The sequence below is a fragment of the Schistocerca piceifrons genome, chromosome 1 (genome assembly GCF_021461385.2).
Source record: "Schistocerca piceifrons isolate TAMUIC-IGC-003096 chromosome 1, iqSchPice1.1, whole genome shotgun sequence".
NCBI lineage: Eukaryota > Metazoa > Arthropoda > Insecta > Orthoptera > Acrididae > Schistocerca > Schistocerca piceifrons.
Window position 1 is genome coordinate 793493671 of NC_060138.1, and position 21340 is coordinate 793515010.

Sequence of the window (21340 nt, forward strand, 5' to 3'; positions counted from 1 at the left end):
TGACTGCATATATTGACAGGATATTTGTGACACACATCGATTGAGGATTCCAAAAGAAATGTCCCTATCGGAACAATGCATAGACACACTGAGAAAAAAACAATAATACCTACCTTCCCAGGCAGTATCATCTTATTTCTTTGGGTACTGAAAAGTTATCACATTTGTCTCCTTTGTTGCAAAGAATTACTAAGCAGTGTTCTTGCTTTCTGCCATGCATGATGATAGTGCAACAGATGAAGTTACAGGGTCGCCAGATATCGTAATGGATTATAACGCAACAGAAGGTGGTGTTGATACTATGGACCACACCTATGGGACATATTCTGTCGCTCACATACAAGGAGATGGCCGTTTATGGTGTTCTCTGGTGGATATAGAAGGAATAATCTTGCAAGTTCTTCACTTTGACAACCAGGATAAACCCAAAACTCTCGGACAATTATTTCCAAACTATCTGCTTTATCCCTGATGAAACTACACCTTAAAGAGCAAGTAGATATGCATTGGCTCCCAGCAAATGTTAACATCACATTCCTTCTGTGATCCTGAGGTCCACAGAATGACATGAAAGAATATGAGTGCAGTAAAAAAGCATGGGCAGTACCTGACGTGGACTGGCAAAGAATATAATGACCACAATAACATGTGATCTGTGTCAGCATTTTGTATCCAAGCAACACATTAAAAGTGCTCGGATGTGTGAAAAGTGTAGAAAAATTAGTCTAACACTCAAACCTCCAGATGTCAGACACTCAGATCGGTACCAAACATTGTGTGTCGACAGAGCATCAACCAAAACTCTGATTTAGTTCATACTATGTGCTGTCACCCCACATAATGGGTATAAACGTTAATTGAAAGTAACGCAGAACTACGGAGCACATGAAAAGTGTAACTGTGTTGGTATAGAGTTAGATCGTTGCGCCAAAGGTATTGGGTTTCAAACTCCAATGATGGCAATTTCTTTTACTGTATCATGTGTGAAAGTGTTATATGGGACAATTACTACTACCGCACATGCAATGCAATTGTTTATTCTACTGTTCCAATTGTTTATGTTTATTCTGGGAAACTACAAATGCACTAGCTACTTCATCACAAACTGTGTGTGTTCTGTCACGTATGTCCAGCGAAACACCACACCTATCTGTACAAATGCACTCTATAGGTTTGTTTCTTTCAACTAATGAAGCGAAAGCAGACTGCCAAAAGAACATTGCTACAAACTTCGAAAAGTCCTTTTAAATGGCAGGAAAATGTCCTCCCATATAACAGTTTCACGGGTACAGTTGAAACAAATTGTCATCAGTGGGGTTTGCATGTGGGACATTTGGTGCGACCACCTCACACACTACTGACTCACCCACGAGTGATCTAAAAAACTGTCAATCACAGATGTGCCTTTCCCGTGCTCTCTAGTTGTGGTGCTACTTTTAATTACCATTTACGCATATTCTACTGTATGACAGCACATAGCACGAACTAAAATTTAGTTTTGGTTGATACTCTATGTACATACAACGTTTTGCACCAATCTGAGTGTCTGACATCTGGAAGTTTGGGCGTAAGCCGGATGAGTAAAGTGTACCGCACTTGATGAAATGACTTATGTGTGTGCATTTTTGTTTATTATAATTAAGTCAGAAATTGTGAATCTTAACAAAAGGAACCATTCAATTTAAATAATGAAACAAAAATGCATTACTTCATGAAGTCAGCAGACTTTATATACTATGGGCTCCTACACATAATTCTATTAGAAGCATATCATCTGTAGCAAAGATTTTCATTTGACAATAATAATAAAATACTAATAAATGAAGTATTCCTTAAATACGGCTCCAGTGAGGTAATGGATATGTAATGGGTTGGTACAAAGTAACAAAGTATACTTCACACCAGCTAACGTGATAATGCATACACCCACTCAAGGGTTAAATGTGACCTGTGAAGCACAATGTTCCATAGTACTCATTTGGTTGCCTGTCGTGAATTTATGCCTCCACATGACAACAGCAAGCCTATGAAAAATCACACAACAGGCTCAAAGCCAACAGAGACGTGAAAGGTACTTTCACACTGCAAATAAACACCAAGTTAATAAGAAGTGGCCAATAAGAACTTTGGCTTGCATGAACACTGGAAAAATTATTACAGGGGAGTGGCCCAATGAATCAAGATATAGCTGAAAATCTGTTGGATCACCCAGTTTCATTGTGCTAATAGATGGGATCTAACTCGACCCCATACACGGATCAACAAAGGTGGACCTGCCTCTATGGGAACTAAGCAAAGCCCCATTTTGCAACTGCTGTGTTATACAGACCATTACTTATGTAGTCTAGGACCCGGCGGGTTGATGGTATATGTTCTATATGCTCTACTGCATCAACAACACTTTACAGTATCTAGATTGCTTGTGCACCGACACATGAAAAAGTATCAAGGATTTCTGTTTCTTTTCCTTTTTTACATTGTGAATTTATCTCTCTCCCTTAAATTACAAATGGTGTTCTCATTATTTTGTGCATTACGCATTCAATTAACAATTAAACCACACTGAAAGTTAGGCACTGCCTACAAAAACTGAAGATTAAAGCCCCTGTCCAGTATGCATCCGCTAATGAAAGCTACATGATGCCACTAATGAAAGATACATGACACAATGTGTGAGACTTAACTGTGGAGAGAACAATGCTGAAATACTAGTGGGAACTCACAAGTCAGACACAGTGTCATCACATGGTGATTTGCTACAATTTTGCAGTACTAGAGCACAGCAGCAACTGTTTGCAAAATTCATCCCAATACAATCATTTAAATAACGTGTGGTTTACACGAAATTAAGCAAGTATAGTCAGCCCTAAATGCATTAACATGATTAATTTTTGCTAATTAATTACAACAATCCCTTTAATACGAATCAAAGTATATAAATATTTCAATTCACAGCAGAACCCCAAATGTACTAAAGCTTCACCAAGTGATCTCTAGCTTCAGCAGTTACTGTTCCTCATCAACTACCATAACAAATTCTAGAACCATTCAAGCATAAATTTCTAAAACTTTGGATATATAGCAGTAACTCTCACTTATTAACCTACTATTAAACAGAATAACAGTGCAAAATGAATATAATGCTACACTGTCTAAGTTACCTGACTCTACAACATTTTTCTTCAGAATCTACAACTATTATGCCTTGAATACTTATTCATCAGCTGACTTTAATCAATACAAATGAGTGTTTTTCGTTCAGTGTGTCAGTGACTGTTGTCTCTATAGTCTAATGGTTACTAAATTTCAGTTTCATAATAGTAAACTCAGAAAAGCACTGGTAAACCGGAAGAAAAAAAAGTATGAATCTGAAGTTTTCACACCAGATGCTTCTTGTATGTGAGAGGGTTAGGAAGAGGAGGATCTGGCAGCAGTCACATCCTCCAAAGTGTTTAATAAATTATTCTCTACATCAAAGTTGTGTAGGCAAACAATAGGAAAATGTAAAATGAAACAATAAATGTCATGACAAATGAAGATTTGTGCCAGTCTGGGTCTCATACACAATTTCAATTTTCGCTTGTAACATTTCATGTTATTTCATCTTCATCAATTTCACACCCATGGACTCCATTTATTTAATTCCTGTGTCTGTAATTCAGCTGACACATTAAGAGAGAGACAAAGATTACAATCTCTCCCTCTCAGTGTAAAAATAATCAATTGCTGAGGGACTGTCCATTCAGGTGGCAGTGCTGTTTATGACTGGCCGTCCTTTACACAATTTTTTTTTTTTTTTTACATAGCCACAGAATATCTAATCCCACCACTTAACTCCAATAAATGGTTTGCACTGTTAAGGATCAAACTGTGATAACAACTAAGATGTAATAAATGATTAACCCTCAATGGTATAATAGAATGCAAAATGTCTGGCAAATAAGACACTGGCATGACATAGGAAGGGAAGTAACATCTATATTACTCTGGCACTGAAACAAATAGGAAACAATAGTGGAACTAATGTACTTACTTACAAACTTATAATATGGTATTTTTAATAAACAGAAAATTGCAAAAGGAGATTTATTTACTATGGCTGAATGAGCCTCTTTATCTCAACACTGAGGAGATCTGAGTGGAAGCCAAACATGGTTGAACTCATTGTTATCTTTTTTCCAACGCTCAAACAGAACTAATGGAACTAATGTGCAACAGGCACACGAAACAGGATTAAAAAAAAGACAAGTGCATTTGTGACTTCATGTTCACTTTCAGCTCTAATTAGCCTATTTTATTGTGCTTTTGCAATTTCACGTTTATGATGTCAAAATTTAACTCTCTTGACTGCCCTTGGATACAGGATCATATTACAATGGGATTGGATCAGAAGGAATAACTGAAATTAAAGAGAGAAAATGTGGTGGTACAGAGTGGAGAAAAAGTGCGACACTTTGTAACAATGCAGAATCTACAGACAGACATGTGGATGCGTTACATACCACTTTGTGATGTGAAGGTGATACACTGTCCCTGAAGGGCATACTGTAGAGCTAGCTGTAGATGTGTACAACTATTTCAGCAATTTTGCTCTAATCTGAAATTTCAGTGTGCACATAAACACAAATGCCTTCATGACAGGAAGATGCCTACCACCTCTGGTTGCTGCAGAATTAAAATTTTCAGTATAAAGTGAAAGAAAGTTCACAACTGAATATCACTAATTCAAAGCATCACCATTCAGTGAACAAATAGGCACAGTCATATATAAGATATTTAAAAAGGGAATGAGCTGTGGCAGCCTTCAGTTGTAGATATAACAATCAAAGAACTATGTGGCGCATATTCAAGGAGCAAAAAGATGTGTGTATCAGCAGTGGCAAACTGTGGCACACAACAAGAGACAGAACTTAACCCTGTATAAGCGCCATTACAAACGGATCAGATGCCGCCACAAAAATAAAAAATCAGAACACATTTAAAAAAAATAAAAATATTATAACTGTTATAAAGAAATCTACTTCCAATTTCCCTGTAGGTAACATAGAAAAAGCAACAATAAAATCTTCTCTGCTTACAAGCCGAGCCACTTTGAACAAAACACTTGAGCTTATGAAATTGCCTTCTACATATGCATCACTTGGGTCCTCTCGGTAAGGTTCTTAACACTGCCATTATGTCTATGAAAGCAGAAAACCATGCCAGACCACTGCCACTACAAATATATAAGCAGAAAACCATGCTAGCCCCGGCAGTCCATAATTTTAACAACTGATGACAATGGCGGAGACAGCTATCGAAAGCTTGAGTGTTTTATTTGAAGTTACACAGCTTGTACATTGAGAAGATTTTATTAAAGGATGATACTGTGAAACACTTCGAGGGTATATAAAGGGCACATAACACTATGAAAAACTGGATAATTTATCTGAAAAGGAAAACCATGTTTCCAGAAAGTTGACTGAAGAAAATAAAGATGGATATAATCCTCTGTGCAACAGCAGACACTGACAAACTAAATCAGTAACTGTAGATGATCCTCCCCACAGAATTTTAAATCTAATGTAGCCACATAAATTAAGAAAAATGGGACAATATTACATTGCAATGGAAGAATATCTGACAAGAAACAAGAACTGGCATCTAAAATGGTTGAGCACCTTAATTTAAAAAAAAATAAAGGACAAATGAAAAAGTGTGTATTGCATAAATGTTAATTCTTTATTACAGAAAATTAATGATGACTGAAACAGACAAATGTAAGTAGGAAAAAAAAAGAAAAAGAAAAAAAAATCACCAGAGTTAATTATGGTAATTGATAACGGTGGATTAAGGAATGTGACAAGCTCCAGAAAAAACTCTTCTCAAAATAAAGACAACCTTCTTAAACTTTATTGACAAACCTTCACTACCATCAGTCTTAGTAGAATAACAGCCAGAGAAAAATTGGAAATTTAAGAGCTTTGTACTCCCAGCACATTAGTTATCATATTCCATGCATGAAGGAACACTGGTTCGTTCCTATGTTTTCAGTGTTTATAGTAGTACTGCTGCACATCAATCTTCCTGTTCTCATCAATTACCTCACATATTTAGTGATTACGAAAGACAGCTCACAGGAAGAGTTAATAACAAAAGGGGACAGCCACATCATCCTGTCACATGACAATACGTAATCAAAATGTAGTGCTTATATATGCGCCAATACCTATAGTGCCCAATACTGATGTCTTGTCATTCTCCTGAGCTCAACATCTCACTTATGTGGCGATGCGAAATCAGATTTCCAGACCGACCAAAGGATCATCTTTATAGGCCTGGAGTCCATTTTCTGGGCAGACCGAAGAGTTTGCATGGAACGTATCAGCAGGAACAGGTCTCTGGGCTTGGAGGCACCTGAACATCCATAGTGTAGATATACGTGAAGCGACAGTGCAAAACTATTTTTTTGTAATTAAGTTGTGCAAAATCAAAGGAACATTGTGCGACCTAACAACTAAATGAAACTAAATGCAACAGTGCAGTTGTTAAGCCACTGGCCTCACATTTGGGAGGATGAAAGTTGCTCTATCCGACCATCCTAATTTAGATTTTCCTAATTCGTTTCAGGCAAATCGCGGGCTGGTTCCTTCAGCAAGGATACACTCAACTATGTGTCCTATCCTTGTAAAACAATCCTTATGTATTCTATGTGTACATATATTTGAACCATTAGCTATCACTATATTGTAATAATAAATCCTATATTATTGTGAGACGACGAAAATTCCTGAATGAATGAACAAGTAAATAAATAAAATATGATGATGGCCATATACATGGTAACCTAGTACACCTAAACGTGTTTAATGAAACTGCTCACGATAAACACGCATCGTCATATAATAAACTTTTTAATGAACTTCAATTCATAGTTACAGTTAATTAAAAAAAATGTAAACTGGATAAAGTGGCAGAGTGCAACACAATATGCCACAATCCCCCCTGAGCCAAAAATCTTCAGAACAAATTTCCATTCTTAACACAAGCTTTCTGTCAATTAAAATTACAAATACTGAAATGCACTTCTCTATTCATAAAGCGATTGCTGCAGTTCGGATACGTCAACGCAACATCAGGAACTGCACTTTGTGAAAAAACTTACAAAAACATTGAACACGTTTGAATTTTTTATGTTAACAACATCGGAGGGTTAAAATTACCTCCGTCAAGATAATGCGAAGAAATCGGCTCTACTTCATTAAACGAATATCTCTTGCTGTAATCGAAAAATAAAAATATTATCATTAACAACAGAATTGTCAACAATATTTAACAGCAAGAAAGGCAACTGTCTGCACAATAGGAGGGTGTGTACAGCCCTTCTGCACTACTGTGTATGATTAATGTGGAAAATTACTTTCTTTTGGTTTACAGATAATCAAAAATCAACTGGGTTTTCTTCGTGAAATGATATCAGTTTTTCATTCAGGCGATTCAAATTAATAACAGAATATTTGTACAGTACTACAAGGGAATTAACGCGCAGTCCAAAAAGACCTTAATTTTAAGGCTATTAATGCAAATCCCATGATGCGGACGTAATGAGCACTTGGATAATTCTCTGTTACATTTGATAGTACATGGCCAAATAAAATGCATAGGGAATTTATTTTGCTAGCGACAAAGACCATATGAAATATTGCTACAGTAACGCAAACAGCTCGCAAATTATTCTGTTTTAATGAATAAAACATGAACAAGACAAGAAACACTATTTTAAGTGTAAGACAGACTATCTTCTTTTACTTGAAACGTTCCGTCAATATCAGTGATTCATCAGTCCGTCACATGGCACGAATTGCTCTATAATAATGACATACTTACTTCATTCTACGATAAAAGTCGAGCAGATAATGCAATATATCTGACACATCGTTCAGTTGGGGGGAAATCTTGTACCGTATATAACAAATAATATTAAAGCTTGCAGTATACGAACCTTTCGAAGTGACAGTAAAATGCAGGTACCTGTCAAATGCTGCCGGTACGTGCTTCAGTAGCTACTACTGCAGTCAAACAACGTTGCACACGTCACAAATTATGAACGGCATTTCTCTTCCCATCTGTCACTTGAATGTGTACTAGAACATTTTACCCGTGAGCAACACAACAATTTGTCATTGATTGTAGAGTTGACGCTTGTACCAAACAAAATATGCACACTAGCGACATCTATTGACGTTCATACAAAGTACAATGCATTATGCGTATTTGTACGTTTCTTCGCAACAAGCATACCGAGAAAGGCTCATCCTCAGGTCATGCCCATCGTTTCTGTACCTTTTAGAAGAGTTTTAGATCACTTTTACTTACGTCCAATTAAAGTCTGCTTGAGAAACTAAACGATGTTATAATATTACGTACAGATAGCAGTAATGATTTCGGTACAGTAATTTGTCGAGTGAGATTATAAAATTTTGCTCAAATATTTACCGCGGCCATCATAACTAGTCGGTCAAAAACACTGTGATTGATAATTTCCGATGATAATTGAATGATATTTACCGCGGCCATCATAACTAGTCGGTCAAAAACACTGTGATTGATAATTTCCGATGATAATTGAATGATTACATGTCAAACGTACACAAAAATTTTCAGGATCAGTAGAGATAGAGCTGTTACATAACAAAGCACCACTGAATCATTGTTAAATGCTAATAGAAAGTTTATTGTCAACCATTCAGTGTGTTTTCGTAGCCTTGTCTACATGTACATGTGAGGTGTAGTTAATACTACATCTATACGGGGAAATACACATTCCTATTAAGCAGAGGATAACACAGGACACTAGAACACTTATTAATATATAGGACCTATGTAGTGGTTACCGTAAAATGGCGTGAATAGGAACACTGGATGAATAGTAACACTCTCTGCGGGAAAAGTTTTAAAACTTATTAGCGCTTTTGTTATTTGAATAAGGTGGTATGTTTTTCTGTTAATGTTTCCTGAACAGATTTCTCACCAAAATCTTTGCTTTCTCTGGTTGTACATAGTTAGAGAGTGTTTGACTGTCCAAGTATATGGGATGAAAATTTGCGCTGTTTCAAGAAAAAAATCGTGCAAGTAAATCTCCTTCCAGCTCCAGGAAACTTTTGAAGGTGAGTGAATAAACATTTGCAGTATTTACTAATGGTCAACATAACCTCATTTTTCATAAAAAAAATTAGATCTGTTATTTGCAGAAAATAAATTAAAATAGGGCAGACAGGAACACTCAAGAAGTAGACATAAGAAGCCAAATAAACATGTACAGTTAGGTTAAAAAGTTATTTTATGCGCATCTGAAGTTTTATATATTCATTTTAAATATTTCTCTCAGATCCATATCATGCCAATAGCACACCACCCTGATGGAATGGGCAAAATCTATAGAAAATATCCTAAGGATCTCATTTCCATGGCCATAAATGAAACTGATAACGGTTTATTATACAGATAATATTCAGAAAGATGTGATATACAAACAACTATATTGTACAGACACTTTAAATGTCCTGCCATCCAAGGTCCTGCTAAAAATGTCTGTTGTTGTTGTTGAGGTCTTCAGTCCTGAGACTGGTTTGATGTAGCCCTCCATGCTATTCTATCCCATGCAAGCTTCTTCATCTCCTAGTACCTACTGCAATCTACATCCTTCTGAATCTGTTTAGTGTATTCATCTCTTGGTCTCCCTCTACAATTTTTACCCTTCACCCTGCCCTCCAATACTAAATTGGTGATCCCTTGATGCCTCAGAATATGTCCTACCAACCGATCCCTTCTTCTAGTCAAGTTGTGCCACAAACTCCTCTTCTCCCCAGTCCTATTCAATACCTCCTCATTACCTATGTGATCTACCTATCTAATCTTCAGCAGCACCATAAAAATGTCTAAAGGTGGAAAATCTGTTTTGAGTGCTGAGGTAGAAAAGCATTTGGTGGACCAGTTTATAGCATGATGTTCTTGGGGTTTTCCCATGGACAGATATGAGCTTAGGTGCATTGTTAAGACTTACCTTGATAGGAAAGATATCACTATCAAGAAATCCAAAGACAATATGCGAGGTTATGAATTTTCCCTGAGATTTATCAAATATCACAAAAGAGATTTGTCACACCAAATGTGCCGGAACATCAAGCAAACTCAGGCTGCTGTCTCTCATGAGGATATAGAAAACTGTTTTGTGAAACTGGAGGAGACTTTATAAGGTATTCCTGGCCCACAAGGAATGTTACACGGGGAGCTTTCTCAAAAGCTCCTTGCCAATGAAAGTTGACAAAGGACAATTTTTAAATGGCTAGGCAATGATGTTTGTGTCCTATAGATTAAGTTTGTCTTGTAGGCATGGTGAAATGTCCTAAATCGTTAAAAAATGGACTTACAAAATTTAATGTAGCTCTTCAGGGGCAGTAAAGGTTACTAGAGGAAGTTCTACTTATTTAAACCTTAAACCTTCTTTTATCTTGTTTCTTTAACTCAACTTGTTAAAATACCTTTTTAAAAATGCCTTCAGTGTTCCTATTCAGTACAGAAAAAGTAGATTAGAACCATACAGGCAACAAAATGTTTGTATTGATCCCAAAATTGAGGTGAATGGGTACATAGTTTTATTAAATTAGTAGCAAACCTGGCAATGCTTTGTAATTGCTAAAATAATATGTATGAGAATTGGGTATACATCTTGATCTGCTTATGTCCGCTTTCTATGTCCATCACCTCCTCTCCCCTATCTTTGTTTATCTCCTCCTCCCTTCTTTCTGTACATCTCCTCTTCCTCCTCTCTGTCTCCATTTCCTCTCCTCTCTCTGCCCATCTCCTCCTTCCCACTCTCTATGCCCATTTACCAACCCACCCACCTCTCTGTTCATTTTCTATTTCCCACTCTCACCAATTATGAATCTTGTTTGTTGTTATATCCAACAAAGTCTTGATTGGGAACTGAAGTTGCTTAAAATAAATGGGTAAATTAGTTGGGATCATTAGTATACAGGCTATGAGAGACATCTCCAACTGCTAGATCTGTGAGGACAATAGCTTCAATAACTGTATTTCGCATAGTTTTAATCTACAAATGGGTTGGGTTACAAAGTCTTGGACAATTCAGATTCTGTCGTAGCACTCTAATCATAAGCCCACAGCCATAAATACAACTTCCATGTTTCCTGTTATAACTAGCTGCAGGGAAGAAAACAAAACAACAGATAGCTGTCTATACAATTTTTGTTTAAAATAATATATAGGGACGAGGAACGTATATGGGAGAAGTAGTTTGTCTAATGAGGAGGAGGAGGAAATTAGTGTTTAATGTCCTGTCAACAATGAGGTCATTACAAACAGAGCACAAGCTTGGAATAGGGAAACATGAGAAAGGAAATCAGCTGTGCCCTTTCAAAGGATCCATTGTGGTATTTGCCTCAAGCGATTCAGGGAAATTACAGAAAGCGTAAATCAGGATGGTCTTATGTGGGTTTGAACTGTCATCCTCTTGAATGTAGATACACTGTGCAAACCACTGTGTCATGTCGCTCAGTTTGTCTAATGACTTAAATATCCGTCACCGTAGTTACAACTGAGTGAAAGAAAGAAAACAAAACCTAACATTTTCACAGCAGAGCGCAACATAGTATTTTCTTCCTCACAGTCAGTTTTAACAGAAAACCTGCACATTGTTGCTTAAAAAAACTTATAGCTTACGTCCATCTGATGTTTATTAGAATATGATGTAAAAATTTGAAGTAAGTTGGCCAAGAACTTTGAAACATTTGCTAATAACTTTTCCCTATTATATATAATATAGTGGCATATCATGTATATTGAAAAATATATAGGATATGTCCTTCCAAATGTTTATTAGATTGTTGTGTATAAATTGGAAGTAAATCGCCCAAGAACTTTTCGAGATTTTTACTAACAATGTTTTCTCTTCATATATCTACACTGAAGTGCCAAAGAAACTGGTATAGGCATGTGTACTCAAATACAGAGATATGTGAACAGCCAGAATACGGCGCTGCGGTCGACAACGCCTATACAGGGTGTTACAAAAAGGTACGGCCAAACTTTCAGGAAACATTCCTCACACACAAATAAAGAAAAAATGTTATGTGGACATGTGTCCGGAAACGCTTAATTTCCATGTTAGAGCTCATTTTAGTTTCGTCAGTATGTACGGTACTTCCTCGATTCACCGCCAGTTGGCCCAATTGAAGGAAGGTAATGTTGACTTCGGTGATTGTGTTGACATGCGACTCATTGCTCTACAGTACTAGCATCAAGCACATCAGTACGTAGCATCAACAGGTTAGTGTTCATCACGAACGTGGTTTTGCAGTCAGTGCAATGTTTACAAATGCGGATGCCCATTTGATGTATGGATTAGCACGGGGCAATAGCCGTGGCGTGGTACGTTTGCATCGAGACAGATTTCCAGAACGAAGGTGTCCCGACAGGAAGTCGTTCGAAGCAATTGATCGGCGTCTTAGGGAGCACGGAACATTCCAGCCTATGACTCGCGACTGGGGAAGACCTAGAACGACGAGGACACCTGCAATGGACGAGGCAATTCTTCGTGCAGTTGACGATAACCCTAATGTCAGTGTCAGAGAAGTTGCTGCTGTACAAGGTAACCTTGACCACGTCACTGTACGGAGAGTGCTACGGGAGAACCAGTTGTTTCCGTACCATGTACAGCGTGTGCAGGCACTATCAGCAGCTGATTGGCCTCCACGGGTACACTTCTGCGAATGGTTCATCCAACAATGTGTCAATCCTCATTTCAGTGCAAATGTTCTCTTTACGGATGAGGCTTCATTCCAACGTGATCAAATTGTAAATTTTCACAATCAACATGTGTGGGCTGACGAGAATCCGCACGCAATTGTGCAATCACGTCATCAACACAGATTTTCTGTGAACGTTTGGGCAGGCATTGTTGGTGATGTCTTGATTGGGCCCCATGTTCTTCCACCTACACTCAATGGAGTACGTTATCATGATTTCATACGGGATACTCTACCTGTGCTGCTAGAACATGTGCCTTTACAAGTATGACACAACATGTGGTTCATGCACGATGGAGTTCCTGCGCATTTCAGTCGAAGTGTTCGTATGCTTCTCAACAACAGATTCGGTGACCGATGGATTGATAGAGGCGGACCAATTCCATGGCCTCCATGCTCTCCTGACCTCAACCCTCTTGACTTTCATTTATGGGGGCATTTGAAAGCTCTTGTCTACACAACCCCGGTACCAAATGTAGAGACTCTTCGTGCTCGTATTGTGGACGGCTGTGATACAATACGCCATTCTCCAGGGCTGCATCAGGGATTCCATGCGATGGATGGTGGATGCATGTATCCTCGCTAACGGAGGACATTTTGAGCATTTCCTGTAACAAAGTGTTTGAAGTCACGCTGGTACGTTCTGTTGGTGTGTGTTTCCATTCCATGACTAATGTGATTTGAAGATAAGTAATAAAATGAGCCCTAACATGGAAAGTAAGCATTTCCGGACACATGTCCACATAACATATTTTCTTTCTTTGTGTGTGAGGAATGTTTCCTGAAAGTTTGGCCTTACCTTTTTGTAACACCCTGTATAAGACAAAAAGTGTCTGGCGCAGATGTTAGATCGGTTATGCTGCTACAATGGCCAGTTTGCAAGATTTAAGTGAGTTTGAATGTGGTGTTACAGTCAGCGCACAAATGATGGGACACAGCATCTCCAAGTTAGCAATGAAGTGGGGATTAATAATAATATTAAGATTTTATTGTCGTTAAGCTTACAGAAGCAATAGACAACGTCAAATTACAAAATATAAACAAAATTATATGCAGGAGTTATAAGTACAATATGACAATAGTTTTATAAATAGTGAACAGACAGGAGATACAATATATAAAGTGAGGTAGTACAACCAAATCAATCAGAATGTACCAGTACAAAATACAGGAAAAAGTCAGAATACAGAATACCAAGACAGGAAAACATATTATATACAAAGAAATTTACCCATACAACCGTTTCATGAGTGTACCATGAATGTCAGGAATCCAGTAAAACATCAAATCTCCAACATTGCTGTGGCCAGAGAAAGATCCTGCAAGGACAGGACCAACAACAACTGAAGATAATCGTTCAACATGACAGAAGTGCAACACTTCTGCATGCTGCAGGTTTCAGTGCTGGGCTATCGAAAAGTTTCAGTGTGCAAACCACTCGCATATGGAGGCAACCTCACAAATCCATGGACCCTGCACGTCAGCAGGGAACTGTTCAGGTTAGTGGTGGCTCTGTAATGGTGTGGGTCGTGTGCAGTTGGAGCGATATGGAACCCGTGATATGTCTAGATACGACTTTTGACAGGAGACACGTATGTAAGCATCCTGTCAGATCACTTGCATCCATTTGTGTCCATTGTCCATTGCATATCTTTAGATGCAAGTGTGAAACTGATATTTCTCATAATCATGATCTGATTGACGTACTATGATGCAAAAAACTCTGTAATTATTGCCGTTTATACTGTTATTAAGTGGAATAGAACAATACAGATGTCCAGCCACATACAATGAAAAATAAGGAAAGGGTTTACTTGTCAGTGCTTCATTGATCTTTTGCTACAGTACTAGAATAGATGTAACAGTAATGAAATATCAAACATCCCTGGCTAGGGTAAACATAATTAATGACTGATCAAAAATCTAACAGAGGGGTGAATGCTAGTTCTACATACTTTACATCAACTACATAATAGTACATGACGTGTACAGGACATGTCATGGAACATATTTAATGACTATATTATAGTGAACTTTTGCACATAGTGAAACAATTACATAAATGTACAATAGTACCTAGAAAACGTCTCAGAAAGACACAAAATGTACTCCAGTACGCAATCACATTTCTCACAGCAGAAACACTACGATGTATGTCTGAAGAGAGTGGAATTTACGTGGCAACCCCACTGTGCACACTCCAACACTGACCGACACACTGCTGTCAGTGTTTTCGGTGTTATTGCAGCACATGCAATGGTAATGTCCTGAGACACAAAAATCCATGGGGTAAGGTCTGGTGGCAGAGGTGAAACCCCTGAACAGGACTACCCCACCCCTTTGATCAATTTGAGAAATTGTTCATTTAGTGCATTTCTTGCAACCATGGCACTATGCCAGGGTATCCATCATGCTGATACCACATTATGAAGAGACAGATCTTCCATCATGCCAGAAGGTGCTTCTTAAGAGTGCCATCAATGGGCCAATGATGTGTTGTCCTACAATACAACACCATACATTGACACTCCACTGATGATGATGCTCTACTTGATGAAGTTAATATGAGTTTTCTGGTGACTAGTAGTGCATATTGTGTAAACCGATATTCCCATGGTTTGTGAACGTTGCTTTATCAGTAAAGGGACTGATGACCTCATAGGAACTTACCAGTAAAGAGTATCCAATCCACAAAGTTATAGCCTTGCTGCAAAGCCAACTGACAGAATTCCAGGTGAATTTGAACGTTATTGCCATGAAACCTTTGATGTAGTGACACACGGTGTTTATGACTATCAAGCATGCACAGCATGGTTGATTGAGGGATTCCCACCAGTCTCTCCATTCCACGAGAAATGGAGTGGGTATTTACTTCAGCAGCCACCAGAACACCTACTTCTGTTGCTCATGTGCTACTTTTTTGTTCTGTATCTACATTTGTAGATACATATGTCCCATTGCTCAAAGCCTTCTAACAGTGGTTCTGAAGGTAGTGTGGGTTATATGATATCTGTTAGGGTAACACTGGAGATACAATTGAGCCACTCGTGCACCATTTTGGTGACGTTTTTCATAAAGAAATAATATGTCGACTAGTTCTTTATTTGTGGAAACCACGTCTAGTATCTAAAATGGATTGGCAGGCAAGTAGTATCACACTTACAACATTGGCACCAATTACAGTGTACAGTACAGCATTGCTGTTTACCTATATGTACCTCCACACAGATCACCCTACTTCATAGTGAGGTGTTCCCAGACACAGCACTGATTGCGGTCCATTCCAACACAACTGCTGAGGCAAGGAGTTGTACTGTATAGTGTAACTGGCCAACGTACACTGACTGGTACTGTTCCGTAGTGTGTACACAGATAAATAAATAAAACACACAAGAGGGAATCCATGTTGTACATATCAATGTCTGCAGCAGAAATCCCTGTTCTTACTTTCAGCATTTGTGATAACAGCGAAAGTAAGTTTACATATATCAATCACATTGTGATTATGAGCAACCTGGGGTCCACATTTGCATCTCATCATGTGCAATAGCGGCGCGTTTCGTATTTTTCAAGTGTCAGCTTCACTTAGCAATTTCTCTGGATGAAACTGACATGTTGTGATGAACCAACGCCATTTTCTTTGTGATTTTTCATGTTATTGGTTGCATACGAAATGATACAAGGTGTCTATTTAAAAAAGACATAAGTTTTTGTTGAAACTAACATTTGCTTACATGTTAGAATCTCATAGTAATTATCCGCAGCTCGTGGCTAGCATAGCTACCTCTGAATCATGGGGTCCCAGGTTCGATTCCTGGGCAGGTTGGGGATTTTCTCTGCCTATCAACTGGGTGTTAGTGTTGTCCCCGTCATCCCATCATCATTCATGAGAGTGGCTAGAATGGACTGTGTACAGATTAGAAATGTGTGTAGGCAATGATGACCATGCAGTTGAGTGACCCACAGACCAAATATCATTGTCATCATCATCTCATAATAAAATCATAATAATTACTTTCATGAGCCCCTGCCTTGCATTCATACCCATGAAAGTCGTTTTTCAATATCTGTTGTTGCTCCAGAGATATTTGCACTGAAACGTTTAAGTGAACCATATATACACATATAGACAAAGAGAGACAGGGGCTTTATCTGTCTAAATGTTCATTAGACTAATGTGTAAAAATTGGAAGTAAATTGACCAAGAACTTTGAGAGATTTTTGCTAAAAATGTTGGCCCATTACACAGTATAAACATACTTATATATTGTACATATTAAAAATATGTCTGTCCAAAGATTTATTTGAGTTTAATGTAAAAACTCGAAGTAAATCAGTCAAGAACTTTTCGTGATATTTGTCAACAATGAAGTCCCTTTATATAGTGTGTATATACTTACATACCATGTATACTAGAAATATGTAACCAAATCTGTCTAAATGTTTATTAAAGTACTGTAAAAAAACTTGAAGTAAATTGGTCAAGAACTTTCTAATATTTTTGGTAAGAATATTAACTATCAACTTGTCTATATAGAAAATAATAGATTTTAAATATGGATTTTTATATCATATGGTATATATTAAAATAGTATATGGTCTGTGTCCATCTGAAGGTTTATGTAGTACCATGTAAAAATTTTGGTGTAAATCAGTAAAGAACATTTCGAGATTTTTGCTGATAACCTTGCCCCTTTATGTAGTTTATATACTTATGTACTTTCTGTCAACCAATAGCAATTACAGACAATTCGAAATATTGATGTTTTGCTTTATCTTACACCAAGTGATGTCATTTCTAGCAAGGGTAGATGACTTCAGCAAGACTGCTATTGACAATATTTTCCTGGATACTGCACGATATTATGATGTAAAAATATAGGGTGTAGTAAATGGCCTATCTGATCATGATGATTAAATGGCAACCCTAAAGCTCGGAAATGGGAAGACAGTTAATGTACATACCCAAGTTAGTCATATTAAAAGAATAAACATCGACTCCACCAATATGTTTAGAAATAGTCTACAACAGGAAATATGGGAAGAAGTCTACCATGCAGACACGGATAAGAAGTTTAACCCTTATTAAATCTATTTTTCAAACACTTTGAAGCTAGCTTCCCCCGAAGACGAATCAAAACTATACCAAATGTAAATAGCGGGAAAGATTGGCTAACACCTTGATTGGAATATTATGTGGCAGAAGAAAGGGAACTTTACCTAGAGAAGAGGAATAGTGCAATCAAAGCAGTGGAAATACACCATAAGAGAGATTGTAAAATCTTAAACTGTGTGGTCAGGAAGACCAAAAACATGCATTATGCACAGCAAATTAACAGATCAAACAATAAAACAAAAACTATATGTAGAGAATCACAAAACCTGAAACAACAGAGACAGAGTATTAGAACAATCAGGGGAGCACAGTCCATTGAAAATGCAACAGACCACATTAACATGAAAAGGACAGCCTTCCCCTCTGTAACCGAAAACATAGGAACACAAAACAGCTATCCTTTGTCAGAAGCCATAAAACTACTTAATCTTACCCATCATGTGCCAATGATGACACTGCACTTAAAATCAACAACCCCCAGTGAAATTACAGACATCATCAGATCGCTTCTAAGTGTGATGTAATATCGACAAAGGTACTAAAATTAGGTGATGACTTAACCAGAAACATATTGTGCTATTTATGTAATCAGTCTAGGAAAACTGGTGTATTCCCTTTTAGATTAAAACATGCTACAGTGGTACCAATACACAAAGGTTGTAAGAGACATGTAATATCTAACTATTGGTCTATCTCTCTGCTGCCAGTTCTCCCAAAACTATTTGAGAGGGTAGTGTACACAGGCTACGTAAACATCTAACACAAATGTTTCACTGATCCCTTTCCAGTTTGTCTTTTGCAAAGGGCTCTCCTCAGAGAGAGCAATACTCAGTCTCATAAAAGAAATTCTGCATTCTGTAGAACGTTTCCTGTGGGGATTCTGTGTGGTCCCACAAAAGCTTTTGACTGTGTAAAAAACCATATTAGTACAAAAACTCCCACATCATGATATCAAAGAGTAGCTAGTAGCTTGGTTGGAATCCTATGTGTTGTGGTTGGCAGGAGAGCCAACACCGTGTTACTAGAGGAGGCTGAAAGGCACGCGTTTTAGCTCATGCAGGCTGGCGTGAGGTCTGGAACAGGACAAGGAAATTAGCATTTAGAAAAACGGACGTAGCTGGTGGAATACTTAACTTTAATCCATTAATGATGAACGTCGGTCTAGACGGTACGTGATTCACAATATCAATAGTAACTGATAATGGCGCCTTGCTAGGTTGTAGCAAATGATGTACCTGAAGGCTATGCTAAACTATCGTCTCGGCAAATGAGAACGTAAGTAGGCAGTGAACCATCGCTAGCAAAGTCGGCTGTACAACTGGGGCGAGTGCTAGGAAGTCTCTCTAGAATCGGCGCTCGGTCTGCAATCACTGATAGTGGCGACACGCGGGTCCGACGTATACTACCGGACCTCGGTCGATTTAAAGGCTACCACCTAGCAAGTGTGGCGTCTGGCGGTGACATCACACTATGTACATAAAAGGAAACAACGAGACGCCCTAACAAGTGCAGAGGAATAAATAAAATCAGAGTGGAGAACTATTAAGTACGGTGTTCCCCAAGGCTCGATCCTCGGACCACTGATTTTATTAATGTACATAAATGATCTACTGACATCAGTACGTAACAGTTCAAATGTAGTTATGTTTGATGATGATATAAGTATCTTGATCAAGGGCATGAAATCCTCAGTGCAGATTACAACTATAACAATAACACAATAAGTATACAAATAGTTCACAGAAAATAGTCTATCATTAAACCTTTCCAAAGCAAAAGTAGTGCAGTTTAAGACAGCAAATAACAAACTAAAAGCCCTTGGAATAGATGTCAATGGTCACAAAATAAATGAAACTTCTCATATAAGATTTCTAGGAATATAAATGGATAATAAATTACGATGAAATGAGCATACTGATCAGCTGCTCAGAAAACTAAGCTCAGGATGATTTGCACTAAGATCTGATTCCCCCTGTGTTGACAGGGAAATAATAATGTTGTCCTCCGTATATTTCCACATTCTAATCCTGTATGCTGTAATATTCTGTGGAGATACTGCAAAAGGACAAAAGGAGTTTAAATTACAAAAGCGAGTTGTGAGGGTCATCTGTGGTGTCACAAATCGGACATCCTGAAGGCACCTATTCGAGACCCTTAGAATACTGACACTCACAAGTCAGTACATTTACTCGTTGATTATATTTGTAGTCAACAACCAAAATTTTTTTCCGAGCTAACTTTGATATTCACAATCACGGCACAAGGCAAAAGCAAAGCCTTCACATAGATTAAACAACTCTATGTGTAATACAAAGAGGTGTTATCCAGTCTTAAATAAGCTTTTATATTAATATACCACTGAATGTAAAAAATGACATTTATAACCCTCATATATTTATGGAGAAACAAACAATTCCTCATAAACCATACTGCAAATAATTAAAATAAATTTAGGTTTGAGTAAGATGTTTTACATCATAAATGTAATCTGTGTGCTAATGTGTGTGGTACAGTATATATATATACGCACACTATGTGATCAAAATTACCTGGACACCCCCAAAACATACTTTCCCATATTAGGTGGATTGTGGTTCCACCTACTGCAAGGTACTCCATATCAGCGACGTCAGTAGCCGTTAGACTTCGTGACAGAGCAGAATGAGGTGCACTTTGAACGTGGTCAGGTGGTTGGGTGTCACTTGTGTCATAAACCTGTACGCGAGATTTCTGCACTCCTAAACATCGTTAGGTCCACTGTTTCCGATGTAATAGTGAAGTGGAAACGTGAAAGGACACGTACAGCACAAAATTGTACAGGCCGATCTCGTTTGTTGGCTGATGGGGACCACTGACAGTTGAAGAGGATCGTAATGTGTAATAGGCAGACATCAGTTCAGACCATCACATAGGAATTCCAAACTGCATCAGGATCCACTGCAAGTACTATGACAGTTAGGCCGGAAGTGAGAAGACTTGCATTTGATGGTTGAGCGGCTGCTCATAAGCCACACATCACGCTGGTAATTGTCCAACAACGCCTCGCTTGATGTAAGGAGCGTAAACTTTGGGCGATTGAACAGAGGAAAAACGTTGTGTGGAGTGACGAATCACGGTACACAAGTGGCGATCGATGGCAGTGTGTGGGTATGGCAAATGCCCGGTGAACGACATCTGCCAGCGTGTGTAGTGCTAACAGATCAATCGTCTGCAAGAGAGAAATCTTATTTAGTCTTGGCTATGCTGCATCCACTGGTCCACAGCTTTAGTCCGTGTGACGTCGAGAGACGAGAACAGCTGACGTAGCTTCGTGAAGTGTCCAGTACAATTTTTCTCAAGACAATTGTCTAACGACAAGTTCATTGAAACTGCTTGTAATAATTGTCATTTATTGCGATTATGACTGTATTCCAATGAA

The 21340-nt window shown here is 38.1% G+C and overlaps 1 protein-coding gene across 2 annotated transcripts in view; it reads right to left on the reverse strand.

The window, feature by feature from the left end:
* LOC124713289 (E3 ubiquitin-protein ligase RNF19A-like) overlaps positions 1-8178 on the reverse strand; it is a 379972-nt gene extending 371794 nt beyond the window's left edge. Inside the window, exon 1 of one of the 2 annotated variants that reach the window (XM_047242937.1) lies at positions 8011-8178. The gene's annotated coding sequence lies outside the window, so the exon portion shown is untranslated. Of the gene's footprint in view, positions 1-7981 lie in introns of both variants that reach the window. The other variant, XM_047242936.1, reaches the window with a different exon arrangement.
* Positions 8179-21340: the final 13162 nt, after the last annotated feature.